Consider the following 21,789-nt stretch of genomic DNA (forward strand, 5'->3'; position numbering starts at 1 on the left):
ATAAGTAGTTTTGCAGTGTATCTATTTAGTTTGCTCAATGAAGAAATTTCCTTTGGGTAAACTCCTGAGATTAAGATTGCTAGTGCAAAAGCATGCTCATTTTACCTTTGAAACATATTGCCAAACAATCTTCCTGAATAGTAGGGTTTATTTTCTGGTGGTTCCTGTTTCTCTCAATGCTGGTTAACAATGTCACAACTAAGCAACTTTGAACCTGGGTGTTCAAGAAATGTCATATTTCCATATTTACTTAAAATCAACTTAAATTAGACTTAGTGGTCTAATCTGTTGATGTGGGGAAGAGGATTACATTATAGCCCTAAATGGGGATTTCTTTAAAGCCTGTCCCCCCACCTCATGCTACAATGTCTCTCCAAGTCCCTGGAGTTCTTAAAATGATGCCAATGGAGCAGAGAGCGCCCTCTCTCCTTCTGTCCACAAGGCTACCACAGAGATGTTTATTCTCCAAAGTCTCACGGTCCTTTGGATTCTGACAATTCTGCTGCTCTTTCCATGCTACACTTGAGGATCTTTTAAAAACTAAACCTAGGGCTGGGGTCCTTACTTCCTAGGGTGCTGCCCCAGTGGGGCTTAAGTCCCTGCTGCCCTCATGACTCTTTGAACCTCAGCTTTCTTCATTTTCTCAATAAATCAGTTCTGTCTCTCTCTCTTCCTCTATCTGCCTCTATTTCTCTTTGCATCATCTCTCTACCGCTTTATGAAGCCAGACATAGTCTCCTTAATAAGTTTAGTTGCATACAAATGACAGGAAAAGTTAGGCAGATTTTGCTTTACGAAACCTGGTAAAATCCATGAGATAACAAAACAGGAAGACTGGAATTGGGGTAGAACATACTTACAGGGAGAACAAACACACATCAGTTGTTTAATTATTTTGCTTCGTTATGTTTGTCAATCTTTGTCAGCTTTGCTAATCTGACATACACACACAACATGTAACTTTACTCATTTTCTATCGAGTTGTTTATTGTTCTCTCTATTGATTATACATATTTTTAATCTTTGTGAATCTTATAAATATTGGATTGCATTTTGTTTTGTTTCAGTTTCTATATATTTTATTTAGTGATATTGGTTAACTTTTCCTATGTTTATTATTCATTTTTGAACCTATTATGTTAGTGGCCTTTTCCTATTCTTTGCCCACTTCCTAATGAGTATTTCACTTTTTCTTATTATGAGGTGCCCTTTATAACAAAGATATTCAACCCCTCAAAGGCATCACAAATATTTTCTCCCAGTTTGTTATTTGCTGGCCAAGGTTTCTATGGCTTTTAAGTTTCTAATTTTATGTAATCAATTGTCAATATTTTCCTTTATGGTTTGGGACTTTTTATGGAGGGTCACAGTATACCTTTTTACCCTTAGAAATCGTCTCCCAAGTTTTGTTTCTGTGCTATCCTACTTTATTCTTTGTATTCTTTATTTGCATATTCAAAATATGCAAATATTTTGTCTGGATTGTTTGTGTGTGTGTGTATGTGTGCTGTGTAAGGAAAGACTGTTAATTTTTTTTTCTATTTTGGTTATCAAATTTCCCAAAATTATTTATGGATCAATTCATCAGTTTTCTGCCGATTTGAAGTTTTGTCTTTTTCCTCTATTATGTTTTCAAATTACTGTTACTCATGTTTTAATTCTATGTACATATTAATCCTATGTATTTCCTTTATTTCTAGCCATATTACTGAACTGTGATGTTAATAAATCAACTATTTCTCTTGGTTTTGTGTATATGAGGATAATAGATAGCGTAATCTAAGAAAGATAGTTTTAACCCTCAAGTAGATATCAATGAAAATTTACTGTTTTCTATATTGGTTTTACATATTTCTTGTTAAATATATAATAAATGCTTCCTAATTTTTGTTATTGTTGGGAATAGAGTAGACACGTGAGTGAGTGTGAGTCTGTCTGTCATAATGCATAACTAGAACCTCGTTAACAGTATTAAATAATGAAGACACATGTTTTCAGTGTTTCTGCTGAGCCTCTTCTTCACCTTTTAAAACATCTTTGGTTCCTAGTGAATACACAGTTAAAATATTTACGAAAAGTGTCAAGTTGGCCTCCCCCAATTTTTAGCAATTTATACCCCTACAAGAGTTTGCAAGAATGTCTATTCCTGACACTCATGTTGTGAAAGGTTGTGATGTGTCCATTTATCTGTCATGAAAATGTAAATCATTTGAAAGAGTAAATCAAATCACCCCAGTAATAATTTGACATATTTCTTTCCTGTTGCTTGGTTTTACTATCCTTGTTCTCCAACTATGGGCTCAAATTCTTTGCTATGTGTTGCCATTTTCTCCACTCAGCTCATAGCTTCCTATCTAGCCTCCATCTTGACTCTAACCTAGCCATTCCTCTTTTTTGTTTGCTTCACTAACTCAACCTCTCTTATAGAAGATGGAATTGGCCTAGTCAGTCAGATTCTGGCCCAGTGGAGAAGACTGTGTCAAGGATTGGGTTCTTGAGGGACCAGAGGTGGAACTAAGTCAAAGTCTCTAGGTTGAACCACAGAAGATAACCTGTACAAACAATAGGAAGACCATATGCAAACATAGGATCCAAGCTTAAAAACCCAAACGTAGCCAACTCACTCCTGAGACTGTCAACTCCTCTCCGACTTGGAGCCATAACAAGTCTAGAGCTGGTATAGTTTTTTTGCTCTCCCAAGTCTCCTGGGACCGAGGATCTCTGTGGCTTTCCATCTGACCATGCTAAGAGCAAACTTGTCCTCAAGAACAAAGATGGAATTTCAGTCATACCTTCATGTTCTAAACAGCAGACTAGAGGAAGGGAAAAAGAGGAGGCAGAAAGTCTGTGACAATTGCCTCTGATAGAAGGTTACTGGATGCTGGCACAGGACACTTTCACGTAAATTCCATTGGTTGAAACTTAGTGACATGGCCATACCAAGTTATAAGGGAGGTTGAAAGTGTAGGTTTTGTTCCAGGTGGCTGTCTGCTTTGCTAGAAATTCTATTAATTTGCAAGAAGGGGAGAATACATATTGAGAGGTAATTAGCAATTATTGCCACAAGGACCTACTAAATTAGGAAATGAATTAGGCTTCACAGTTTAACAGAGAAAGACAGGTATATGGATGAACAAGTGAAATAAATTTCTATATTATGGCTGTGGTTGAGTGAAGTATACAATAGGGGGCTGGAGTACAAAGGAAGAATTGATCAGTTCTACTGCTAAAGAAAAAGACCTGGAAGTTTTGTAGAAGAAAAGACATTTCAACTAAGTCTTGAACATTGAGTAGATTTTTGCCAGGTGCTCTGTAAGGAAAAATATTTGAGGTTGTAGGAGCAGCATAGGCATACAGGAATAAAATATGATGGTGCCTTCAAAAATATGGAAACATCTCCGTCTGGGTGGTAAGTGCAAGGGAAGTGAGTAGCACAGCAGTAAATGGACCAGTAGGGAGAGACCAGAAATGAACAGCCATGTGTGCCCTACTTAAGAGTCTGGACTTTGATCTCTAGGTAATAGACATCAGACTTGAATACTAGAATTACAAGATTAGATCTGATATTTGTTCTGAAGAATAATTTTAAAGGTCTATAACTGGATAAAAGCCAGTGGCAGGAGGAAGTGTTCAGGTAGCCTCTTAGATTTTTAGCATGGAGGTCTACATTAATGAGATATCAGTCAGGGTTTGCCACAGAAACAGAAGTTGTAGGACTCTGGATCCTGGCAAGTTGGAAGTATGTAGGATAGGCCTGCAGGCTGGAACTCTCAGGCAGGAGCTGCTGCTGCTGTCTTGAAACTGAATTTCTTCTTCTTCAAGGAGGACTGTTTTGCTCTTATGACTTTGCAACTGATTGGATGAAACCCATTCAGATTATCAAAGATAATTACTTGAAGTCAACTGATGGTAGATGTTAACCACATCTGTAAAATACTTTCATAGTAAAACCTTGATTAGTGTTTATGTGAATAACTGGGTATTACAGACTATCCAAACTGACACATGAAACTGATCATCACAGATGGTGACACTACTAACTCTACAGAGAATACTGGAAACACAAACTTAGTAGCTAATGAGAGAAAATAATGTGCTTGGCCAGGCACGGTGGCCCACTGCCTATAATCCCAGCACTTTGGGAGGCCGAGGCAGGCAAATCACTTGAGGCCAGGAGTTTGAAACCAGCCTGGTCAACATGGAGAAACCCCAGTTCGCTGATGAAAGGTTTTTCCTAGTGGCAATTTGGCTGGCAGCTGCCAGGGCTGGGCTGGAGCACACTGAAGGTGGGGGAGGGGAGGAATTAATCCCACCCAAAGATGCTGGGATGAAGTGAAAATGAAAAAAAATGAGAAAGGGTCTAATTATAATGTCTCAACTTAATTAAGAAATCATGATAGTAGAGAGATGAATTGTCATGCTACTGCCATGGCAATCACTTCCAATGTCTTCAGCTACTAAAGAGGACTTTTTTCAGACCCGATTTCTCCATTTGGCTAAACTTAAATTAAAACTCTCTCTGTGTGTGTGAGTGTGTGTGTGTGTGTCTGTAGACATATATATATATATAACATATATATAATTGTATTCTAATTGACCCCAATTAGCGTATCTTGGATGTTGTGTTTATCTCTGAATCACTCTTTGTAATCAGGCAGACATGAGATTTGATTGGTCAGGTCTAAACTTAAAACTCTGTGTGTGTGTGTGTGTGTGTGTGTGTGTGTTTATGTGTCTGTAGACATATATATAATTGTAGTCAGTAATACAATTTAATTGTACAATTACTTTTACTTCATGGCAACTAGATTCTAATTTGTTACAGGATTTTTTGTGACTGTAATTGTGTTAATTCTTGGATTTTGACTACACTTTTCATAATTTGCATGGAAAGGGCTAAAATGGATGCTCAATTGTCTATAATATCTTATATCCACAAGAATTTACAGTGCTTTTTTTTTTTTAAGTAAGTAAACAATAAAAGAACATTTAACCTTTCAATCTTCACATATCCTCATGAGGGAAGCATCAGTATTTCTACTTACAGATGAAGAAACTGAGGCTCAGAGATAAATGATTATGTTTCCTAATCCTCACTATGGTGTTAATATCTGGGTTAAACATCTAGGCAGCAACACCAGAAAGCCCCTCTGCTGTGCTTCAGGATCACTCTTATCACTGCATAAAGGTGAGAACGGCTTCCTTCTACACCCAGTCTGTTACTCTGGTTGGGCTATTTATGCATCTGAGCAATTGTCAACGGTGCACCAAGAGGAGGCAGGCAATTACTTTTTCACCAACTATCAATAGTAGATAATCATATTAAGAATGACACAGAGTTTCATTAAAATGATAACCATTCACTTTTAAAAGAATAAAATAGAACATCAGATTCCTAACGACTTGGCTGTTTACATGTCTTTGTGGTACCTAAGTCTGAGTCTAAGCAACTTTGTCTTCACATTTGATTTAAAAGAGGAAATCCTTCTCACTCCCTTACAGCTTTCTGTTTCATGCTAAAGACCAAGAAAAGTCAAATGAAGTATAGATTATGACTAAATAGGATAAATAAAAATGGAAAAATTTTGTGTCAGACATGAAAACTTAAGAAGAGCTATGATATTCCTACATTGTTACTCCTCTTACACTTCCCAGGGTATGCTACATTTTTGCTAAAAGTCAGGAGGTTTAGAAACCACACAGAGAAACATTCCTTGGAAAGGGGAACTCTTCAATCGTCTAAGATTACAGATCTTTGAATTGGAATGGTATGCAGTTGAGTTTTCCATTCACGGTTCCAGGAAAAAATGGGATATTTTTCCTATTAAGAATACTGTTATTTAGTTATTTTGAAGTATACAGTACATACATGCTTTTTTATAAAACCACTAGATTTCATAAGTAGCACACATTCAAGTATTCCAAAATCTCTCCACTGCTTTCAAATCAGATCTGGGGCTTGACTATAGAAAAAAAATTTCATTTCAAGTACAGAACAGAAGCTGAAGTATATATCATATGGCTCATAAAATACTTAAATTTTACTATTTATTTCTTGAGAATGACTCAGCCATTCATATTTATTATACTAAAATGCTGTACAACTACTGCCAATAAATATTGGAAGAGCTGAACAATCCAGACACAATGTGGTAATTATTCTGTCTTGACAAAACTTTTCATAAGTCTTGAGAAAAAAGGAGCATTGCTTTGAAACTGAAAAATAATCGTAACTAAGTAAAATATAATTGAAGCACTGCAGTTTAAGTCAATTTTCCTTTCTGTTTTGCCCAACTACATGTGAAGTAAACTATATATATATATATATATATATATATATATATATATATAGTAAGTTACTTAAACTCTCTAAACCCCAGTTTCTTTTCCTATAAAATATGGAAAATAGAAACAGCCCAACCAATATTTTTAATTGCTAATTAAAAATACCCAAATCAAAATGGCAAAAGGAAAGAAAAAGAATGCGTTGACTCCTGTAGATGAAAGTCCAGGAGTAGCTTGGCATCACTGTGGTTGGATCCTGGTTCAAACAATGTCATTAGAACTGAGTCACTCTCTATGCCTTGGCCCTGCTTTTCTCTGTTAGACCAAAGTCTTTGGCAGGCTCTCCTCATGGGGCAAGATGGCCTCCAATAACTCCAGGCTTATATCCAACTGGCTTCAGAAAGAGGTCTGTTTCTCAACTGTTACAATGGTAGTCCAATAATTGATTGGCAATGACCCCAATTAGCATGACTCAGATGTTGTGTTTATCTCTGAATCACTCTTTGTAATCAGGCAGACGTGAGATTTGATTGGTCAGGTCTAGGCCGTATGCCTATCCTATAATTTGTGTGGAGAGCCAGCCCCAGCCAAACAGTGGGAATTTGAGAGTAGATGAAGAATAGTAGCTCCCCATAGAAAATCTAGGTGCCATTATGACAAACAATATATTAGATATAAAATATTATTATACATATAATATGTAGTCATGATAATCAAATAAGATAAAATATGTATGTAAGATATCATGACTATAATGGATTATTTTTTGTTATGCCAGATGTTATTTAATTAAAATGTATCTAAAAAGAGTTTATATTTTCAGTAATGCCATTTGGCATTTTATAACTTGAAACATCTGAATTAAACATCTCTTAGGGATCTCCATTTCATTTTGCCAAGTTCTCCTCTGTAGTCTTGGTGGCAAAGTCTCATGGTGCTGACTGCAGAAGAAAAGACCGCTAAGTATTATCTTCAGCAAAAGAGTTTGAATTCCTCTGAAAGAATTAAGCAAACTTGTGACAAGCAAATAACAAAGCACTTTAAAAGAGTTGAAGATAGTGATGTGACCTTATTTTGCAATTATGCAATATGTCATTCTTTGAACAAATGTGCATGAAGCAGGCATTTTGATGTTAGTATTGTACATTTGTTATTTGAGCACTTACCTGAAAACTGGCTTTCTTGAATTTCAAGTGTTCTAGATACTGGCTAAATGGTCACCAGCCCTAGTTCCTATTCCTGGGCACATATAGGGTCTGGATGAACCAGCCCCTTTGCATTGGGTTGAGATCAGGTGACTCTGTTGGGTAGATGGACTATGGGCAGAGGTGATGTAAGCTGCTTCTAGATCTGGCAGTTCTTCAGTCCTGTTGTCCAATGTGACACCCTCGCAAATCACATCTCAAAGATTCATAAGATTGTAGGAACCTGAACCCCTGAGGTGGCAGGAAATCTGTCAAAAGGAACTACCAGACCCACTTGAAATGTTACAAGAGTAAATACATTAAAAAATTTTTTTTAAATTATTATAATTTAAGTTCTTGGATACATGCGCAGAATGTGCTGGTTTGTGACATAGGTATACATGTGCCATGGTGGTTTGCTGCACCAGAAACCCATCATCTACATTAGGTATTTCTCCTAGTGCTATCCCTCCCCTAACTCCCCACCCCGTGACAGGCCCCAATGTGTGATGTTTCCCTCCCTATGTCCATGTGTTCTCATTGTTCAGCTCCCACTTATGAGTGAGAATAAGAAGTGTCTGGTTTTCTGTTCCTGTGTTAGTTTGCTGAGAATGATGGTTTCCAGCTTTATCCATGTCCCTACAAAGGACATGAACTCATCCTTTTTGGCTGCATAGTATTCCATGGTATATATATATGCCACATTTTCTTTTTCCAGTCTATCATTGATGGTCATTTGGGTTGGTTCAAGTCTTTGCTATTGTGAATAGTGCTGCAATAAACATACGTGTGCATGTGTCTTTATAGTAGAATGATTTGTAACCCTTTGGGTATATACCCAGTAATAGAATTTCTGGGCCAAACGCTATTTCTGGTTCTAGATCCTTGAGGAATTGCTACACCATCTTCCACAATGGTTGAACTAATTTACACTCCCACCAACAGTGTAAAAGCATTCCTGTTTCTCCATATCCTCTCCAGCATCTGTTGTTTCCTGACTTTTTAATGATCGCCATTCTCACTGACTTGAAATGGTATCTCATTGTGGTTTTGATTTGCATTTATCTAATGACCATTGATGATGAGCTTTTTTTCATGCGTTTGTTGGCCACATCAATGTCTTCTTTTGACAAGTGTCTGTTCATATTCTTCATCCACTTTTTGATGGGGTTGTTTGGTTTTTTATTGTGAATTGTGAAGTTCCTTGTAGATTCTGGATATTAGCACTTTGTCAGATGGATAGATTGCAAAAAATTTCTCCCATTCTGTAGGTTGCCTGTTCACTCTGATGATAGTTTATTTTGCTGTGCAGAAGCTCTTTAGTATAATTAGATCCCATTTGTCAATTTTGGCTTTTGTTGCCATTGCTTTTGGTGTTTTAGTCATGAAGTCTTTGCCCATGTCTATGTCCTGAATGGTATTGCTTAAGGTTTTCTCATAGGGTTTTTATGGTTTTGGGTTTTACATTTAAGTCTTTAACCCGTCTCGTGTTAATTTTTGTATAAGGTGTAAGGAAGGGTTTCAGTTTGTTTTCTGCATATGGCTAGCCAGTTTTCCCAACATCAATTATTAAATAGTGAAGCCTTTCCCCATTGCTTGTTTTTGTTAGGATTGTCAAAGACCAGATGGTTGTAGATGTGTGGCGTTCTTTCTGAGGCCTCTGTTCTGTTCCATTGGTCTATATATCTGTTTTGGTACCAGTATCATGCTGTTTTGGTTACTGTAGCCTTGTAATATAGGTTGAAGTCAGGTATCATGATGCCTCTAGCTTTGTTCTTTTTGCTTGGGATTGTCTTGGCTATATGGGCTCTTTTTTGGTTCCACATGAAACTTAAGATAGTTTTGTTCTAATTCTGTGAAGAAAGTCAATGGTAACCTGATGGGGATAACATTGAATCTATAAATTAATTTGTGCAGTATGGCCATTTTCACAATATTGATTCTTCCTATCCATGAGCATGGAATGTTTTCCATTTGTTTGTGTCCTGTCTTACTTCCTTGAACAGTGGTTTGTGGTTCTCCTTGAAGAGGTCCTTCCCATCCCTTGTAAGTTGGATTCCTAGGTATTTTATTCTCGTTGAAGCAATCGTGAATGGGAGTTCACTCATGATTTGGCTCTCTGTTTGTCTGTTATTGGTGTATAGGAATGCTTGTGATTTTTGCACATTGATTTTGTTTCCTGAGACTTTGCTGAAGTTGCTTATCAGCCTAAGGAGATTTTGGGCTGAGACGATGGGGTTTTCTAAATAAACAATCATGTCATCTGCAAACAGAGACAATTTGACTTCCTCTCTTCCTGTTTGAATCCTCTTTATTTCTTTCTCTTGCCTGGTTTCCCTGGCCAGAACTTCCAGTACTATGTTAAATAGGAGTGGTGAGAGACGGTATCCTAGTCTTGTGGCAGTTTTCAAAGGGAATGCTTCCAGCTTTTGCCCATTCATTATGATATTGACTGTGGGTTTGTCATAACTAGCTCTTATTACTTTGAGATACATTCTATCAATACCTAGTTTATTGAGAGTTTTTAGTATCAAGGGGTGTTGAATTTTATCAGATACCTTTTCTGCATCTATTGAGATAATTGTGTGGTTTTCATCATTGGTTCTTTTTATGCGATGGATTACATTTATTGATTTGCATATGTGGAACTAGCCTTGCATCCCAGTGATGTGACTGACTTGATCTTGGTGGATAAGCTTTTTGATGTGCTACTGGATTTGGTTTGCCAGTATTTTATTGAGGATTTTCCTATTGATGTTCTTCAGGGATATTGGCCTGAAATTTTTCATTGTTATTGTTGTGTCTCTGCCAGGTTTTGGTATCAGGATGATGCTGGCCTCATAAAATGAGTTAGAAAGGAGTCTCTCTCTTTTTCTATTGTTTGGAATAGTTTTGGAAGGAATGGTACCAGCTCCTCTTTGTACCTCTGGTAGTTTTCGGCTGTGAATCCATCTGGTTCAGGGCTTTTTTTGGTTGGTAGCCTATTAATTACTGCCTCAATTTCAGAACTTGTTATTGGTCTATCCAGGGATTAGACTGCTTCCTGGTTTAGTCTTGGGAGGGTGTATATCTCCAGGAATTTATCCATTTCTTCTAGATTTTCTAGTTTATTTGCATAGAGACTGCTTCCTGGTTTAGTCTTGGGAGGGTGTATATCTCCAGGAATTTATCCATTTCTTCTAGATTTTCTAGTTTATTTGCATAGAATTGTTTATAGTATTCTCTGATGATAGTTTGTATTTCTGTAGGATCAGTGGTGATATCCCCTTTATCATTTTTTATTGTGTCTATTTGATTCTTCTCTTTTCTTCTTTATTAGTCAGGCTAGTGGTGTGTCTATTTTGTTAATCTTTTCACAAAACCAGCTCCTGGATTCATTGATTTTTTGAAGGGTTTTCATGCCACTATCTCCTTCAGTTCTGCTCTAATCTTAGTTATTTCTTGCCTTCTGCTAGCTTTTGAATGTGTTTGCTCTTGCCTCTCTAGTTCTTTTAATTGTGATGTTAGGGTGTCGATTTTAGATCTTTCCTGCTTTCCCTTGTGGACATTTAATGCTATAAATTTCCCTCTAAACACTGCTTTGTCTGTGTCCCAGAGATTCTGGTACGTGTGTCTTTGTTCTTATTGGTTTTAAGGAACTTATTTATTTCTGCCTTAATTTCTTTATTTAGCCAGTAGTCATTCAGGAGCAGGTTGTTCAGTTTCCATGTAGTTGTGCAATTTTGATTGAGTTTCTTCATCCTGAGTTCTAATTTGATTTCACTGTGGTCTGAGAGACTTTGTTACGATTTCCATTCTTTTGCATTTGCTGAGGAGTGTTTTACTTCCAATTATGTGATCAATTTTAGAATAGGTCGCTAATTTTGGTGTTATGACCTGTTGAATACATTGAGCAAGTCTAGAAAGAAATAAAATTTTGCTAATAATAGCATTGCTTCATGTCTTGACAAATCCACATAAAGTACACTAATTGACAAGAGCAACAGTTGATTCAAGCTCCCTTAGACCTTCGAGGAAGCTCTCCTCATCTGTTCCAACCGCAGGAAAAAAAATAGTTAAAAAATAATTAACAAGTTTGACTTCGTTTTCTCATTTATACTTACATTGCACAATTACTATGTGCCTAGTTTGCACCAATAGTTTACTTGCTACCTGCAGGCCGTTAAGCACAGTATATCCAAATTAAATCCAATATCTTTCCCTATACAGTTCAAAAACTTCCATTTCAATTCTATATCCCCTTGAAAGACAACACTACCCAACTTCACCAGCTGAATACCTAGGAATCAGCCTTAATTTCTATTTCTCTGTAAGTTGATCCTGTAGACCTTACTCTTATTACCTTCATTTTACACCAAACCATCTGCATCTCCTCCCTGATGATTACTGAAATAGACTCATTACTTGTTCTCCTTCTTCCAGTCCTGTCCCTTAACCAACATTCACTTCGGAGCTACATTAATCCTTCTAAAATGCAAGCCTGATTATGTCAGCCTCACTCTTAAAATCATCCAGTATCTCCTTGTTGCTCTTAGGATAGTCCAAACTCCACAGTGTAACTTACAAGACGCTGTATGATCTGGCCTTTGCTTCCCTCTCTAGCTTATCTTTTGCTGTTGCTCCCAACACCTACACTCAAACCAATCATTACCATGAAAAATCCATATGTGTCTGATCCAGCCAAGATGCCATGTTGCTAAATTCATAAGTACTAGAACTTTGAAAGTAAGTTATATCTGCCCATTTGGTGCTCCCCAGTTCTATCCCACTGCTAGGCTTGTAAACATTTATGAAGCCTGGAGAAAAAGGCCCATGTACTATATATTTAAATATTGAAAAGTTATCAATCTAGCTAAGACTATTAAATAAAATGTATTCTATCCTTCCATCTCACTAAATATATTCATACCAACCTATAAGGCCAGGCTGGAATTTTGAATTCTTAGTTTTTAGCTACATTGGAGCGTGGCAGTAGTGTGAGGAGAGATGGTCTTAGGCAGCCTGTCCTTTGAGCACACACATGGATACTCGGCCCAATGGTCAGTCCACTTACTGGTAAATAGCACCCCTTGGCCACTCCATAGGCCTCAGAGCACACAGACATCATGATCTGCACTTGGAAGAATAGACCCAGGCCAGAGGGGTCCACACAGTCACTGAGAGAGGCCCTCACTGTAGGGACAGTGAAGTCCCGGCTTCCAGGTATTCAGAGCATGATCTGTAAGAGGGCGCTGTAGGCGTTGAGTGAGAACATCCCTTTCATGCTACAGACTCCTTGCTTTAAGGGGAGAGGCATAGTTAGAAGATGACCAGATTCGGGCCTGTAGAGAAGAGCCCAGAGGTCCTCTTGCCTGAATCTAAGGGCAGTGTTTCTTCCTGTCTGTCTCCACCCAAGGTAACTACTATCCTGAATCATGCTGATCATTTCCTTCCTTTTTTATTTACATAGTTCTATTTCAGTCTATATATCTATATAGTCCTAGACGTATTGCATTTAGTTTTAGTGTTTCAAAGTTTATAAAAAGGTTACTGTATGTATCTTTGGGAATTTATTTTATACATCTATCTATCTAGCTATCATCAATTTATTTATTTTTTATACAATATCATTAATATTCATTCATATTGTGATGTGAAGCTGAAGGTCATTCATTGTGAATGCTATATAATATTTCATTGTTTGATGGTCACCAGTAATTTTACACACTCTGCTGACAACAGGCATGTAGGTTGTTCCTAGGTCTTTGCAATTTTTAAATAGTATTGCTATAAAGATCTTCATCTGCATCCCTGGTGCACATGTGTAAGAGTTCCTCTTTGGTGCTTACCTAGGAGTGAGTTGCTGGGTCTTAGCTCTGGTTGGATCTCACAAGTTCTGATATGTAATGTTGTCATTATCGTTCACTTTAAAATTTCCATTATGATTTCTTTACCTCATGAGTCATTTAAAGAGCATATTTTTAAGTTTTAAATATGTGGGGAATTCATATTTTTCTTATTATTTATTAACTTAATTGAGTTGATGTCAGAAAATGTGATCTATATTATACACATTTTAAGATATTTTTGAGGCTTATATTTTGTCTAAATACATGATCAATATTTATAAGTGTTCTATGTGTACTTGAGAATAATGCAGTTCACATCATCTCATTGTTGGATGCAGAATTCCATCCATGTCCATTAGGTCAAGTTTTTAAATTGTGTTGTTGAGCTCTTCTGTGTTCTTGCTTAGAATCAATGGATTAACACTTCAAAAAATGAGGGAAATTCAGTGAAATTTCTCACTATTTGGTGGAGTTTTGTTTACTCCCTTTATATATTTTGAGGCTATTAGGTGCACGGTGTTTAGAATATTTACACTTTATTGATGTGAATAGATAGATAAATAGATAGAGATCTTCTCTGACTCTAATCGTGTTTTTGTCTTAAAATCCATTTTATCTGACATTAATACAGCCACACAAGTTTTCTTTTTGCTACCATTTGTCTTATTTTATTCCATTCTATTATTTTCAACACAGATTTCATTGTTATTCCCAGTTTGTTCTCTCTTCTCGGTACCTTATGAACCCTTGCTATGTGACTTGCCTTAGCCAACAGAATATTGGTGGGATGATACAGTTAGTGGCTTTAAACATGCTTGAAAGGTTGGACAAATTCTCTTGTATTCCTGACTTTTGCCATGATAAGACCCTGCCTTGGGTAGCCACTGGTCCAAGGAAGATAGGAAATATTTGGAACAGACTAAGGCTGAACCTATGTTTTAGAGCAAACCCCAGTGGGCAAAATCAGCTGTACCCAAGCTGATACACAGATGCATGAGTAAGAAACTATTATTGCATGCAACTGAGATTATGTGGCTGCTACACAGCCAAAGCTGGCTTACATAACATATCCTATGCTTTAGTATGTCTCTTATAAAAGCCACATAGCTGTAATTTTTTTATTTCAATTGTTTTTGGGGTACAGGTGGTTTTTGTTACTCAAATGAGTTCTATAGTGGTGTATTCTGAGATTTTAGTGCACCCATCACCCTAACGGTGTACACTGTATCCAGTACGCTGTCTCTTATCTCTCATCTTCCTCCCAACCTCCCCACCACAAGTTCCTATAGTCCTTTATATCACTCTGTATGTCTTTGCATTCTCATAGATTAGCTCCCACTTATAAGTTAGAACATAGGGTATTTGGTTTTCTATTTCTGAGTTATTTCACTTAGAATAATGGCCTCCGGTTCCATCTGATAATAATAAATAATTGCAAAAGCCATTATTTCTTTTATTTTTATGGCTGAGTAGTATTCCAAGGTGTAAATGTACCACATTTTCTTTATCCACTCATTGGTTGATGAGCACTTAGGTTAATTCCATATCTTTGCAATTGCAAATTGTGCTGCCATAAACATGTGTATGCATGTATCTTTTACAAATAATAACTTTTTTCCTTTGAGTAGATACCCACTAGTGGGATTGCTGGATTGAATGGTAGATCTACTTTTAGTTCTTCAAAGAATCCCCATACTGTTTTCCATAGTAGTTGTACTAATTTACATTCCACCAGCAGTGTGAAAGTGTTCCCTTTTTACCACACCCATGCCAACATCTATTGTTTCTTGACTTTTTAATTATGGCCATTCTTGCAGGAGTAAAGTGGTATCTCATTGTGGTTTTGATTTGCATTTCCCTGATGATTAGTGATGTTGAGCATTTTTTCATGTTTGTTGGCTGTTTGTATATCTTTTTAAAAATTCAATCAGAAAGTTTGATGGGTTTAATTCATTTAGATTTACTGAAATTATTGATATTTTTATATATTTATATACACCAAAAGATTTCACTAAGGTAATTAATTACTATTTTAGTTTGAATTTCTTCTTAAGCAACTCTGAAATAAGGATTTGGTTGCAAGTTATGCATTTGGGAGGTGATCACAAGAGTAGAGGAACTGAGAAAATGAAACTAGAAAAAAAAGGAAACCTAAAAAATCAAATAATAAAATAAAATAAGTATTGGGGCCACCACTCCGGGTGAATGCAACTTGCTATGGATCATCCTTTCTGATTGGGCTACAAAAGGCATTGGTCAGACCAATATCTGCATATCAAGTGTCAGAGGCTGTATTAATCTGTTTTAGGAAGATGCCACATACATGTAGCACGGCAGTTGTGGCTAAGGCCTCCCTTGATTACATTCACAGTAGTCCACTATAATCCACCATGTTCCACCTCCATTCATCTTTTTTTTAATAGAAGCCATAATGATCAGTTAACTAGGGACATGATGGAAAACATTACCTGTGTATCCTGTAAGTCTCTGAGAGTATTGTTAATGACGGCCTGCTGCCTAATTTGTGGTATTGCTTCCAATTTGCTGTCTTGGCTGGTTAGAGAGAAAGCAGTAGTTTCACAGGCTTCCACTTGGATTTTCTTACTAGTATATCACTTATCTCACAAGTCAGAAGCCAAAAGGGGGGTTCTGCAAGCACTTAAGTCTGTCCATCTTGGTTAGACACTCAGAGACTGGGATAACACGAACAGGTTGAGTTTGTGAACCCATTGTGAGATGGATTTGGTCCAGGATTGCATTTATTGTCTGTCTTCTGTTTTGTCCACAGTATAACTGGGGAGCTATGAGAGTACCTTGAATCTTCTGGTATTAGAAAGAGTTCAGGTTCATTATTTCATTGTAGAGTTTCATTCCCAGGTTCTCCCTTCTGGAACTACTCCTGGTACCAACAATCTTAGATCAGTTATCAAAAACAGACCCTGAGATATGAATTTGAGTTCAAACGGTTCTAGGAAGCACAGTGAGTGATATAGTTTGGCTGTGTCCCCACCTAAATCTCAACTTGAATTGTATCTCCTAGAATTCCCATGTGTTGTGGGAGGGACCCAGGAGGAGGTAACTGAATCATGGGGGCTGGTCTTTCCCATTCTATTCTCATGATAGTGAATAAGTCTCATGAAATCTAATGGGTTAATAAGGGGTTTCCATTTTTGCTTCTTCCTCGTTTTTCTCTTGCTGTCACCATGTAAGAAGAGCCTTTCACCTCCAGCCATGATTCTGAGGCCTCCCCAGCCATGTGGAACTGTAAGTCCAATTAAACTACTTTTTGTTCTCAGTTTCAGGTATGACTTTATCAGCAGCATGAAAATGAACTAATAGAGAAATAGGTAGTGGAGAAGTGAGAAAATCAAGGTAGATATGTAAATAAAAGATAATGTTAATATGTTAATGAATGGGCAATTGAAGCTTGGTTCTGCTAGGAACCCTCGGAGACCCTAAGTCACACCTCAGAATAGCTCCAGAGGGACAAGAAAGTTGAGATATTTATTTTCCAACTCACATCTCTTAGTGGTTGAGAGTTGCTCCTGGGGTTATTCATTCTTAGGCACTTCTGGCCTGCCAGCATGTGGGTTAAGCATGTGTCTGCAGGCTGAGAACAACCTCAGTCAGAGAGGGGCAGCTACATAAGGTAGCAAGTCATTGGAGTGTATGGGATTTGTTCAACAAAGCTACAGGCAGAAACTGACAAACTGACTCTAAAATTAGTGTGGAAATACAAAGGACATAGAATGCCTGCAACAGCTTTGATAAAGAAAAAAATAGAGAGCTAATATTTTCTGATGTCAAGATTTACAGTAATCAGAATACTGCAGTACTGGCATCAAGACAGACAAATCTATGGAACAGAACAGAGAGTCCAGATACAAAAATAATGACAACTGATCTTTGACAAAGGGTCAAATGCAGTTTAATGGAGGTAGGATAGTTTTTTCAATAACTGATATTAGAATAATTGGATACCCATATGCCAAAAAAGAAAATAAACTTGAATCCGTGTCTTGTGCCTTATTAAATAAACTAACCCAAAATGGATTATTGACCTAAATGTAAAACCTAAAACAATCACACCTCTAGAAGAAAATATAAGCAGAAATGTTTGTGACCTTTGACTAGGCAGAGATTTCTCCGTGTGTGTGTGTGTGGGTGGGTGTGTGTGTGTGTGTGTGTGTGTGTGTGATGAAGTCTTGTTCTGTCACCCTGGCTGGAGTGCAGTGGTGCAATCTCGGCTCACTGCAACTGCCACCTCCTGGGTTCAAGTGATTCTCCTGCCTCCGCCTCCCAAGTAGCTGGGATTACAGGCACACGCCACCATACCTGGCTAATTTTTGTATTTTTAGTAGAGATGGGGTTTCACCATATTAGCCAAGCTGGTCTTGAACCCCTGACCTCATGATCTGCCTGCCTGGCCGAGATTTCTTATATGACACCAGAAGAATTATCCATAAGAGAAAAAAATGGGCCAGGCATGGTGGCTCACTCCTGTAATCCCAGCACTTTAGGAGGCTGAGGTGGGTGGATCACCTGAGGTCAGGAGTTTGAGATCAGCCTGATCAACATGCTGAAATTCTGTCTCTACCAAAAATAGAAAAATTAGCTGGGTGTGGTGTTGGGCACCTGTAATCCCAGCTACTCAGGAGGCTGAGGCAGGAGAATTGCTTGAACCTGGGAGACGGAGGTTGCAGTGGGCTGAGATCATGCCATTGCACTCAGTCTGAGCAACAAGAGTGAAACTCCATCTCAAAGAAAAAAAAAAAAGGAAAGAAAAGAAAAAGGATATACTTAACTTCATAAAAATTTAAAACTTCTCTTTATTTATTTATTTATTTATTTTATTTTATTTTATTTTTGGAGATAGAGTTGCGCACTGTTGCTTAGGCTGGAGTGCAGTGGCACGACCTTGGCTTACTGCAACCTCTGCTTCCCAGGTTCAAGTGATTCTCCTTGTCTCAGCCTCCCAAGTAGCTTGGATTATGGGCACCCACCACCATGCCTGGCTAATTTTTTTTTGTATTTTTAGTAGAGATGGTGTTTCACTATGTTGCCCAGGCTGGTCTTGGACTCCTGACCTCATGATCCACCTGCCTCAGCCTCCCATAGTGCTGGGATTACAGGTGTAAGCCACCATGCCTGGCCTTAAAAACTTCCCTTCAAAAGAGAATGAAAGACAAATCATAGACTAGAAAAAAAATTTATGATTTACATATCTGATAAAGAATGTCTACCCAAAATATATAAAGAACTCTCAAAACTCAACAATAAGAAACCCTCAACTTTTGAAAATGGGCAAAAAATCTCAACAGACACTTCATCAAAGAAGTGTGTGGATGTCAAATAAGCATATGAAAAGATGATTAATATCATCAGTCATTAGAAAAATGCAAGGTAAAACTATAATGTGATTCTACTACATACCCATTACAGTGGCTAAAATTAAAGGACTGACTATAGCAAGTGCAGACAAGGATGTGGTGGAACAGGAACTCTCTTAAACTGCTGATAAGAATGTCTGGAAAACATATTAGCAATTTTTTTAAAAGTTAAAGATATCCTGACCACATGATCCAGCATTTAACTCTTACATATTTATCCAAGAGAAACAAAAGCATATATTCATTCAAAGACCTGCACATAAATGTTCATAATAGCTTTACTTATAATAATCAAATAGAATACAATCAGCAATAAGAAAGAGTGTTCTGTTGATACATGAAACAATACAGCAATTTTTTATCTCCATTGAAACTGTTTTATATCTTGCTAATATTCCACATTTCCTAATGTATAGATAGAGTCAAATCACAATAAAGTGGGCATCATTTTATAATGCTTATATAGTCTAGACCAGGGGCTGGCAAACTTTTAATGTAGAGGGCCAGATGGTCAATATGTTAGGTTTGCAAGCCAGATGGTCTTAGCCACAACTATTCAACTCTGACTTTTAGCACAAATACAGCCATAGGCAATAGACAAAAGCATTGGTGTGGCAGTGTTCCAGCAAAACGTTATTTACAAAAAACAGCAGTAGGTGGATTTGGACTACAGAATGTAGTTTGCTCACTTCTAGTGTAGACCATTAGAACTAGTGTCAGCCTTTCAATGTTTTCCATTTTTGTTTTTTTTTTTTTTTTTGAGACAGGGTCTTTCCCTGTCACTCAGACTGCAGTGCAGTAGTCCAGTTATGGCTCACTACAATCTTGGCCTCCTGGGCTTACATGATCCTCTCACCTCAACTTCCTGAGTAGCTGGGATGACAGGCACATATCACCATGTCTGGCTAATTTTTTTTTTGGTATTTTTCTATAGAGACAAGTTTCTGCCTTATTGTTCAGGCTGGTCTCAGGCTCCTGGGCTCAAGCAATCTGCCCACCTCAGCCTCTGAAAGTGCTAGGATTACAAGTGTAAGGCACCATGCTCAGCCCATTTCCCTGATTTGATGTGTTTGGATCTGGGTCCTATTGGCCATTTGCCTAACATACTGATCCTGGATATTAGGGAAAATATCAATGGACCCAGCTATCTCTGTGATGCCAAGAAGCGTAGGTATTTAGAGTTATCTGGGGAATTTTATGGTGTCAAGGAACAGGTTCTTTATCTCACAATGTGGTAAAACCCCACGAGAAGTGCGATGGATTAAATATGACTGCAAATTATTTGTCATCTCTCTTTCCATGTGCACTACCTGATGGAGAGGTAGAGTTTGTTTTCCTCCTTTTGGATCTGGGCTGGCCTTGTGACTGCTTTAACCAACATAATGTGATAGAAGGGATGTTATTCCAGTTCTAGGTCTAAAACTTAAGAAAGTGTCAGAAGTTTCTGATTTTGTACTTTCAGGTACCCTGAGCCACTATCTAAATGGTCTGCTTATCTTATGAAAACACCATAAGGAGGGATAACATGTGGTGAACACAGGTGAAGAGCTAGAGGCCTGAAACTAGATGGGGAGGGAGAAGCCAGCCATGCCAGCATCCAGGGCTGAACTCAGACTTCCAGCATCTGTACAGAGGCATCAGTCAGGCCACAGCTAACTTCAGGCCCGGCTAACATTATGTGGAACAGGAGAATTGCCCAGATCATCCCAGTCAACCAAGATCATAAAATTGTTTTCAGCTATTAAGTTTAAATAAATGAAATAAGGAGATAAAAAATACTGACTGGGACTCTGTCTGAATGAAAGGATTAGTAGATTAGATTAGTGATTCTCAAAAGACTTTGTTGGATGCACATAAGTGTCCACAAAATAAGAGTATGATGGTTTCCAGGTTCAAATAAGATGATAAACTATTTTGTGAATCAGAATTAAATTGGTTTATTTACTGTAGAACTTCTCAGAGGCTTTAACATGTACATTTAATAATAAGCATTATGAAAACTGCAAGAGGACAGAAAAGTTGCCTGTGACTTTTTTAAAAGTGTGTTTATTCACATCCTGAGGAAGGATTCCCAGAAGAGATGATGTCTAAGCAGTGTCCCAACCATGAAATAAAGTCTTCTAGACACTGGACAAGATCATCTTTTAAGCGTATTTCCAGCTCCAAATGTTATTATTTTCTCAAACCCATTATAAAATGGCCTCTCTTAGCACTATGAGATCTGTAATACAAGAAGTAGAACAAACACATGAAGTTCCTGTTGGAAATTCAAACTTCTCATACAGCCTTCACTCATTATGGATAACGGCTTCTGCTTTGAGTCACCTAAGTATGTTTGACTCCAAACTTGATAAATGCCTTGAAGTGAAAAGATGATGTCAGGCAGTCCCTATTCATGAAACAAACCAACCAACCAATCAACCCATATCATGACTTAATGGTGTGAGACCTCAGCAAAACTTTATAAGAACTAAATTTGTCTCATTTGTATCTTCTTGTACCTGCCACAAAATTTCCTCTGTCCAGTGACACTGGTCCTTCAATTTGAAAATAGTGCCACTTGTCTTTTCCTTCTTAAACTAACAAAAATAAAAGTGAAAGAAACAACATTATCCAATCTCATCTGTCTGTTGGGACATATTGTAATTGCTCTACTTGGAATCTCAGCACAAAAATTCTTGAATTATCTGTCTACACAGTTTGCATTTCTCCCCTTCTCTTTTCATTTACACCACAATCTACTGCAGTTTGACCCCTTCTCTCATTCTGTCTCAATTATCTTCAAAACTGGAAACTTTCCCCAAGTATTTGCATTGAATCCCAAACTTTCAGTTCTTACCTGTATACAACGTGACTGAAAGTAAGGGGAGCTCCCATATCCATACCTCTAGTCGTACTCCTGCCCATAAACCCAATACCTGAACTCTAGACCTATGCAACTAACAACCTATTTCTACCTGAATACCATGAAGTATAAATAAACTTCACCCAATGCCAACAACATCAAACCCGCTCAACTATTTATTCATGGATTCAATTGATACTTGTCAGTCACCTATTCTGGGTCAAGAACTTTGCTAGGCAATAGATCATAAAAGTGGT

The 21,789-nt window shown here is 37.6% G+C and overlaps 1 long non-coding RNA gene across 1 annotated transcript in view; it reads left to right on the forward strand.

The window, feature by feature from the left end:
* The window catches only part of LOC117097368, a 69,014-nt gene extending 47,852 nt beyond the window's left edge, over positions 1–21,162 (forward strand). Inside the window, exon 3 of the long non-coding RNA XR_004442931.1 lies at positions 20,150–21,162. This is a non-coding gene — a long non-coding RNA (uncharacterized LOC117097368). The remainder of the gene's footprint in view (positions 1–20,149) is intronic.
* The last annotated feature ends 627 nt before the right edge of the window (positions 21,163–21,789 follow it).

Source organism: Trachypithecus francoisi, unplaced genomic scaffold (genome assembly GCF_009764315.1).
Source record: "Trachypithecus francoisi isolate TF-2019V2 unplaced genomic scaffold, Tfra_2.0 Lachesis_group15, whole genome shotgun sequence".
NCBI classification, from domain to species: domain Eukaryota; kingdom Metazoa; phylum Chordata; class Mammalia; order Primates; family Cercopithecidae; genus Trachypithecus; species Trachypithecus francoisi.